Source organism: Alligator sinensis, unplaced genomic scaffold (genome assembly GCF_000455745.1).
Source record: "Alligator sinensis unplaced genomic scaffold, ASM45574v1 scaffold647_2, whole genome shotgun sequence".
In the NCBI taxonomy this organism is placed as follows: domain Eukaryota; kingdom Metazoa; phylum Chordata; order Crocodylia; family Alligatoridae; genus Alligator; species Alligator sinensis.
This window is the reverse complement of record NW_005841832.1, coordinates 1,024,175-1,032,511: the sequence shown is the minus strand read 5'-3', so window position 1 is coordinate 1,032,511 and position 8,337 is coordinate 1,024,175.

Genomic DNA, 8,337 nt, shown 5'->3' with positions numbered 1-8,337 from the left:
TCCGCTCACTGGTAGGATGGAAGAGAATACCACCTGTGCACCAAACTCCCTCAGCACGCCGCCCAGAGCATTGTAGTCCGTCCTCAGGTGATCGGGGCTTCTCCTGGCCGCATCATTAGTACCCACATGGACTAGGACCATGGGGTAGTAATCGGTGGGCTGAATCATGGCCTGGATTACTTCCGTCACGTCCCGAATCTTTGCTCCGGGCAGGCAGTAGACCTCTTGTGTTGAGGGGTCCTGACAACAGATGGGCCCTTCCGTACCTCTCAGGATGGAGTCACCTATGATGATCACTCGACGTCTCCTCCTCTGGGTCCGCTTGGATCTCTTGACCTGTTTGGAGTGTGGAGAATGTGGTGTTGCTTCCTGCCCAGAGGTTTCCTCCTCTCCTTCCATCTCCTGCAGGGTCACCAGGAAGGGAGAACTTTCCATTTCCAGCTCATGTACATGTTCATAGACACTGATGAGGTGTCCTGCTCCTTCTTGGTACAGGCAGAAGGAAGACAACCCTCTTCTTTCCTCCCAGCCCCTCTCTTTGCATTGCCCTTTCTCCCTTCCTTCACATGTATACAACCAAGCATCCAGGCCTGATCCATGCCCTTCATGGGTTCCAACCCAGTATTGTTCCCATGCAATATGTCAAAATAAATCTGCCAATATCCCATCTGCACATACCAAGCAGGATTCCTGATGCACAAAACATCTATACAGGAATTTGGACTTCTGTACTAAAAGAGGCATTGCCTTAGATGAAGTTTCCAATATGTTATGTCTCTCCCTATGAACAAGATTTGATGAAAGTGTGAGAAAAACCCACATCAGCCCTGGAATGCTACTCTGTTTACTTGAGCCTTTTGCTCCCACCAAGAATCAGCTGATGTTGCTCTCATGAGGACGCACCAAGACATGCATTGACAATTGGAATGCAAGCTCTTCTGCCAGTACAGTGTATTCCCTAGGTGAGCTGGGGACTCCTTTACTTCAGAGGCTCTACCACACAGGTAATTCCATAATTCTAAGGTGCCCCCCCCAGGCTGCATAGATAGTAGGATACTCTACCACAGCTCAATCTCAGGTCCTGGAACTTACGCCTTGAGTGGTCTGGTCACTTGTGTCTTATCACCAGGGATCCCGGTTTTCTCTGATAAAAAAATCACAAATTCTCTGATACCACCCCCCCGCCCCCAATTCTCTGATAAAAACTCCAGAATGCGTAATTAAAATAAAAAGCCCCTCACTCCCCCCCACAATCCCCTGGCCCTGCTGGTGTCCCTCACTTCCCCCCCCCCAACAGCCCCTTGCCACCCACAGCCCCACCAGAGGGGGCCCCCAGCTGCCAGTACTATGGGGCCAGGGACCTGGATCCACATCCCCTGCCCCTGGTAGGAGGTGGCGGCTGCTGCAGCAGAGCAGAGCCCAGCTTTTCCCTTGCTGCCTGCTGCAGGCTTGAGTGGGGAGGGACATGGCTCACTGCCACTGCGTGCACTCCTGTGGGGGGCAGGGGGAATCTGTGTCCCCCAGATCTATGTGCAGGGTAGGGGCGGGGTGGACTGTGGGCTCCTGCCGGTGGGCTCAGGTTCCTGCTCTGCTGCCCTCCCTCAGGGCATCTGCAGCCCAGTGGGTGTGACCTGGAGCTGCAGGGAATAGCGGGGCCACTCAGGGATCTCCTTGCCACTGCTAGCTCTGTAGTGCCCTGGTGAGGCATCCTCTGAGTGTCCTGCAGCAGTAAGGGGCACAACTCTGTGCCACCACACCTACTGCTGCTGCATAGGCAGGGGACACCTCGCTAATGCAGTTCAGAGCTTACAGTGGCAAGGAGATCCCCATCCAACCCTGTTGTTCCCTGCAGTGCCAGGTCACACCTGCTGGGTTGCGGAGGCTCCAGGGTAGGGCAGCAGGGCAGGGAGCCCAGGCCCACAGCAGGCCCTGTCCCACTCCCCACTGGGGCCATGCAGCTGTGCATTGCAGCCCCGGGCCCCAAGCTGCACGCACTGCCCAGCTGGGCAGCATCCCCAGCCCTGCCCAATCCCTCCCTATGGGGGCCTCAATCCTCCCCCCTCCACTTACCTGCAGGAGCTGGTTTCCAGGCTGCCTGGTGGCCATATGTATATACATGCACATGATGTCCCCTGCCTGAACACTCTCCTCCCACTCCCCCAGCCCTTTACAGGCTGAAACTCTGCCAGCCTGTAGAGAGTTGTCTGCAAAATTCAAAATCCACAGGTTTTTCTGGTAAAATGAGAAATCAGTCTTTTCCTCCAATAAAGGGTAACATCCATGGTCCCTGCTTATCACCTGGGAAATGCACCACTTCAGGCCTCTCTGAGGTGAGTGCACTAGGGTTGCTGTCTGCTCCTACTTGGCATTATTCTCTTGACATTTCTGGAAGCTCCCGTCCCTGCAGAAGCTCCTCCTCCTGGACCCATGCTGGAGCCTCTTCTTGGAACCAGGCCTACCGGCCACACATTCATCAGCTAATGGCTCTGCACTGATAGCTCTTAGGACACTTATTCTAACTAAATTTTAAGGTCCTGTGCGCACATGTGCTCCAGCCCCACCAATTCAGACAAGTCATATGCAGCAGTGGCCACTGACCCTTGTGCCAGTTTTGAAGGTGCTCCCCAACCTGGCCTATCAATTTCATATCTTGCTTTTGCACTAGAACTCTGCACAATATTCTAAATGAGATTGCACTAGTGCCTTGTACAATGGTACAAACACTTCCCTGTGTCTACTATAAATATATTGCCTAATGCATCCTAGCATTGCATTAACCTTTTTCATGGCTACATGACACCAGCAGGTTGTGTCATCGCATGATCAACCATGACTCTCTCCTCCTCTGTTGCCTCCAATCTGTGAGACCTCCCTGCCTGCCTGTTTAGAGACCTACATTTTTCACCACCCAGGAAACCTTTGAGTTGAGCAGACTGTGCTTTATATGAACTAATTTGTAGTCAAAGCAATTTCATATTTCAAAGTCACTCTTTGTGTAGAGAGAACAGTGGAGAGGCTGTCCCTGCCTGGGGAATGAGAAATTGGGAATAAGCATATAATAGCTTTTTTTGAAGGTGGCATCTCTAATCTTCTTTTCAGACATATGAAAATGCAAATCCTTTTTCAAATGACATCAGATCATTAAATCCAGTAATATATTACTATGGGCAATTGCTTATCAGCTTCCAGAATCATTATCTTGCCTTAATACAGCACTGGAGCGCACTCCAGTGTAATGATGCCAAAGCGGCATCCATCAAATGGCTGATATTTCTCCCTCATTTGTTGTGCATGGATAAAGGTGTTTTGGGGTTTATGACCCATTTCACTTCTCTAGTGCATAGCTGGCAGATGTATTGAGAGTACATGGGCTGGCATGCTGTGGGAAGAACACTGAATCTGCCCAAGTTTAGGATGCTAATAGCACCTCCACTCAGATATTCAAAATTCATGAATCAAGCCCCTTCACCTCCTCCCCCCATCTGCCCTACTCCCTCCAATGAAGAGGCTTTTTTAAAAAAAGGTCCCCAGTGTTTTTTAAGTCAATGACTGTTCTTTACATCTGCTGTATGTATGCTGGGGGGCCAGGGTGTGAGAAAGCATGATTATTTGGTTTCTCAGCCGTTATGAGTCCTAGGGGGCGTTTTTTAGAATTTGCTTTTTTTTATCTTAAATTCTCACATAATCAAGTCACTCCTTGGGCTGCAGCTTTAATCAATACTGTAAGACTTGGCCACACAAGGTGCGTACACACGTGCTAAGTTTCTGACAGTTAAGCCAACTTAACTTTTTTAAGTCGACAACTGTCAGAGTGTACACAGGTATGTGAATCAGAGTTGACTTAAATGTGGCACAAAATAATACACCTCCAAGGTGTATTATCTTGGGTCATATTACTTAAGTTGACACAAGACAGCTGCCACCATGTCAAGGAGCTGTACATCTGTATGCTTCAATGTGGCTTAACTTAAGTCACCTTATTTTAAGTTGACTTAGTATGTGTGTGACTTTGTATGCATCCACAGGTAATGGAGGCACTAGCAAGTTCCAGAGACCATCCTGAAGGAGCACATGACTTGGATTATTTAGTCCTGTAACCCAGTTCTGCAAAGATTTATGTATGTATAGATGTCCCATCCTACCTCTCTTTTTTGAGGTGCTTGCCTTCCCATTCTTACACCACCAATGACTATTGCATGAAAGGCATCCAGACCATTAGGTCTGTGTTTTCCTTCTCAGAAATGGATGGCAGGTGGGTAAGGAGGCCCAGCTTATGGCACCGTGCACAGACCTTTACCTCATTCTCAAGCATGCTCTAGGTGTGTGTAACACCATTTGTCATGAAGCTCCCATTCCAATACAACTTAGAAGCAAAGAAGGCAATTTCTCAAAGTTACACAGCAGATCAGAAGATGCCATGAGATGTGTTAATCATCTTTCTGTCGTTGGGGTGACCCACTGTATGAAACTGGATTTAGCATTATTAGCAGCACTGTGTCAGAACAGTTCCCTGAGCCCTGCTCAATGCACTCTCCCATCCCAACACTGATTAACAGAGCTTGTCCTCACCATTTAATTAACCTAATGAACCCTGATGATAAAATTAGAGTCCACTTAATTCTTAGTCACCCAGTGCAGATTGCAGGTGAAACCAAACATATTGCCATGACAACCAGAAGAGCCTTAACAGCTGCTCCAAGACACTTCACAGACTGGTCCACCTGGTTTTATGGGCTATGCTGATTTAGTGCTGCCCCCAGAGCTTCATCAATCAATCCATCCCTCTGTATGTTTTCATGCAGAATGAGCATCCCAGTGTCACAGCTCAATTGTAAGGGAAACAAGCCTAGCCTACCCTATGATAAGCCATCCCAGAGAAGCCTCATGTCTATCATATTTTGCCATCCCTTTAATGAGACCATCACTCCATTTCTATTAGGTAGTAGTTTAATAGCCACCACAGGGTGCATCTACACAAGATGCTTACTACACATTAGCCTAAGAACACTGCTCAGTAGCATGATGTTCAAAAACCGTGCTAATATGCTATTGCGCAGTGTTATTAGGTTAATGCACAGTAAGCCTCGCAAAATAACTGTGTGCTGGTGCTACTGTGCAGTAACTTAGTTACTGATCATTTAGTTAGTACTTCAGTAGGCCAGTACTAAATTAAATGTGCATTAATGAATGTATAGATGCACCCACAGTCTTTCCCTTTTTTCTTTCAAGCTCACAAACCAGTGCATATAACCTGTGATAGTGATGTAGAGTTTGTGTCAGAAAGGAAGTCATGTATACATCAGTCAATCATTATTGTCCTTAGGAAGGATATGATGTTGTGTAGCTATACTAGTGTGCATCACAAATTCAACAGCAGGAGGATAACTTTCTTCTGGCATGTGCCCTTGTCCATCTCATGGAGTTTGCACCATTTTCAGTCAAATGCACTTTGTTGGGGCCCAAAGTGGTTGGTGGGTGCAGCACATGCTCATAGCAAGTCTGTGGTAACCAGAAGCTAGATCAGGTCCCAGACAAGTACATAGCTCCCCACAAGGCAAAGGTTTTGGACTTGTGCAGAAGCAGAAGTATAGACGCCTACAGGACTTCTAGGTTAGCCAGGGAGATACATCCAGGGAACAGGTAGCCACTCAGGGGCTTGGACTGGGGCATTTAAAGTCCTTCCTTGAATCTGGGCTTTCAGCTCCTGAAGCCTAGATCCTCAAAGGTATGGGAGGATCAATCGGAGTTTGGTGTTCAGATTTCTAGCCCTAAGCACTTTTATGCTACCTTTAACCCAGTAAGCTCCCTTTCCTTATGGAAAAGATAGTGTGGTCTTTGCTTTCAAGATGGATTAAGTACATCTCAGCAAGATTCAGACTCATATTTTTGGTGCCTCTTTTTCCCAGGTGCCCAAACAGAGTGGTTAAGACCTATGGCGCCATGGATTCAGATAAAAAAGTTTGAGCACGGTGAGTCAGGGCTTTTTTTTTCAAAGTGCCGGGAGCTGGGGCAGGCAGGGGATGGGGCCAGTGTGATTCTGAGATTTGGCTGAATTGATTCAGGATGGTGTTTTGAATCACTGAATTGAATCGCTGTTCCCCAAATCAGCCGAATCCAAATCCGAAGCAAATACTAGCTGCTTTGCCCAGGCCTAATAGGCAGACCTTTAACTTCAGGGTTTTTGCTTTAAATACCTATGGTACAACAAAAACAGGCATTCTAGAACCACAGAGCCCCAAATCAACAGTCACTTTTGGCAATTTTGACCCTGATCTTTTAGGGAAGTCCACATAGCCTATGAGTAGCAGAACTATGGGTACAAAACAGTAATTCTTAGCATCTAGCTTAGTGTCCCATACTCAACTAGGATACAGGAAAAACAATGAGGCTTTTTGATAAGCCCATTGAAAATGGGTCATTTGAAAAATACAGATTTCAAAAATAGTCAGGAAATAGTCAGTGGCATTTGACTTCAACAATGAAATGCCTTGGAGAAGAATCCTATGATGTAAGGGCTAGATGTGATCTAATAGGTCACTTTCATCTCTGACCTCTTTGATTCTCTGTTCTCCACTTGGAGTGTAATTGGCCACTTGAATGCCCATATAATATTTTTCTAGAGAGTTGCTGTTAGGAACCAGAGCATGGGTGATCTGCCCTGGGGGCTGTATTTTCATCTTGAACCTGGAGAGGAAGACTGGTAAACATGACAAGATACCAAATTGAGAACCAAGGAGCTGGGAGTGAAGACAATTTAGGAGGCAGACTGACAAGTCTTGAAAGCAGCCAGAGACCCTAGAATCATTACAGGTTTGTACAATCTTGAGTAGCTAAAATGAAATGAGAGAAATGGGCTTATATTCTGGGCTCAGCTGCCTGCAGCTGATAAGGCATGGCTGGAGCCAATGCAGGCTGCTTTGACTCCTGTCAATCATTAAGCCCTCAGTCCTAACAGTCGGGAAGCTGGAGTTAAGTGGAAGCAGTGAATTGTCCCGCTGCTCTATGCAGTTCAGATTTTATTGTCTGTAGTCACTCTCCTAACGTATCTACAAACTTTTAATTATCATTACACTAAACATTACACATAATACAGAAACTTGGCCTGCTTTCCTTATAATAAAAATCTACATATAATGAAATATATTTCCATATATAGGAACTTTGCTTATTCATTCCCTTGGGATGACAGAAATGAACCTTCAGCATATCATTCCTTGATACAATCAAAGGAATGAAGTGTTCTTCTAAGAACACTTCTACTACAGAATACTTACTGCAGAGAACCTTGAATGGATTTCAGTTAAAAAGGCAGGAAACAAATGTTTTATGGAGGCAACTACTTCCATTGATTTTTATTGACTTTGGCTCATCAGATTTTGCTGGACAATATTTGTGATTGCTGTAAATATGGACATTGGGGGTCTACTTTTGCATCTTCCCTGTTTCGAAATGGAGAGAGATCTGATGGGATATAAAGAACAGATATCAAGTGGATTTTTATGAAGGGACTGTTTGCTGTGCCTGCCTGTGTTTTCCTGAACACTCTTCCCTAATGTGGACTTACTTAATTTTCTGCAATCAGAAAAATAAAAGATTTATGATGAAGATCATCTAGTCCAATATTCCACTTCTGGCCTTGGCAAGAAGTAGGTGCTTTAGAGCAGGGATTGCCAATCTTGCTGGGGTCATTTGAACCCAACAGTCTTTCTTGCTCAAGTACAGGGGGGCTGGACCCAATGATCTGTAAGGTCCCTTCCAGCGCTTAACAACTATGAAATAATGAACTCACAGCATGCATGTCACAAGTGGCATTGACAGTTACTGTGTGTGGCATGCAGACTGTGGGTGCTCAGGAAAGGGAGAGGCAAGAATGAAGGTGAGGTGGGGCTTGAATCTCTGGTGGCATGAGGCAGGACACTGCTGCGAGAGGAGGTGTCAGGGTCACCACCAAGAGTCAGGTTAACCTTTCTCTGGCCTTAAACTACCACCAAATTCAGAGCTTTGGATCCTTGATTACCATACAACTGCAGTGGTGGCAGGACCATGGAAGGGTTAACCTGGCTCTTAGCATAAGCATCTTGTCCCTGCTCCACTCCAGGGGGCCAGAGGCTCAAGCTCCCTGCCCTGCCTACATTTCAGTGACCCAGGGCACAAACTCTATGGCACTTGCTTCTTGCATAATTTAGGTGTTTCAAACATCAGGATATCAGGTATGTAGCTGGGTTTCAAAACCGTACAAGCTCCTTGAAGTTTAGAGTCAGATTTCAATCTGTTCCCCTGGTGCTACCTTCCCCTACACTGTGGGGAGAAAATTAAAAAACAAGGACCCCTGCTGAA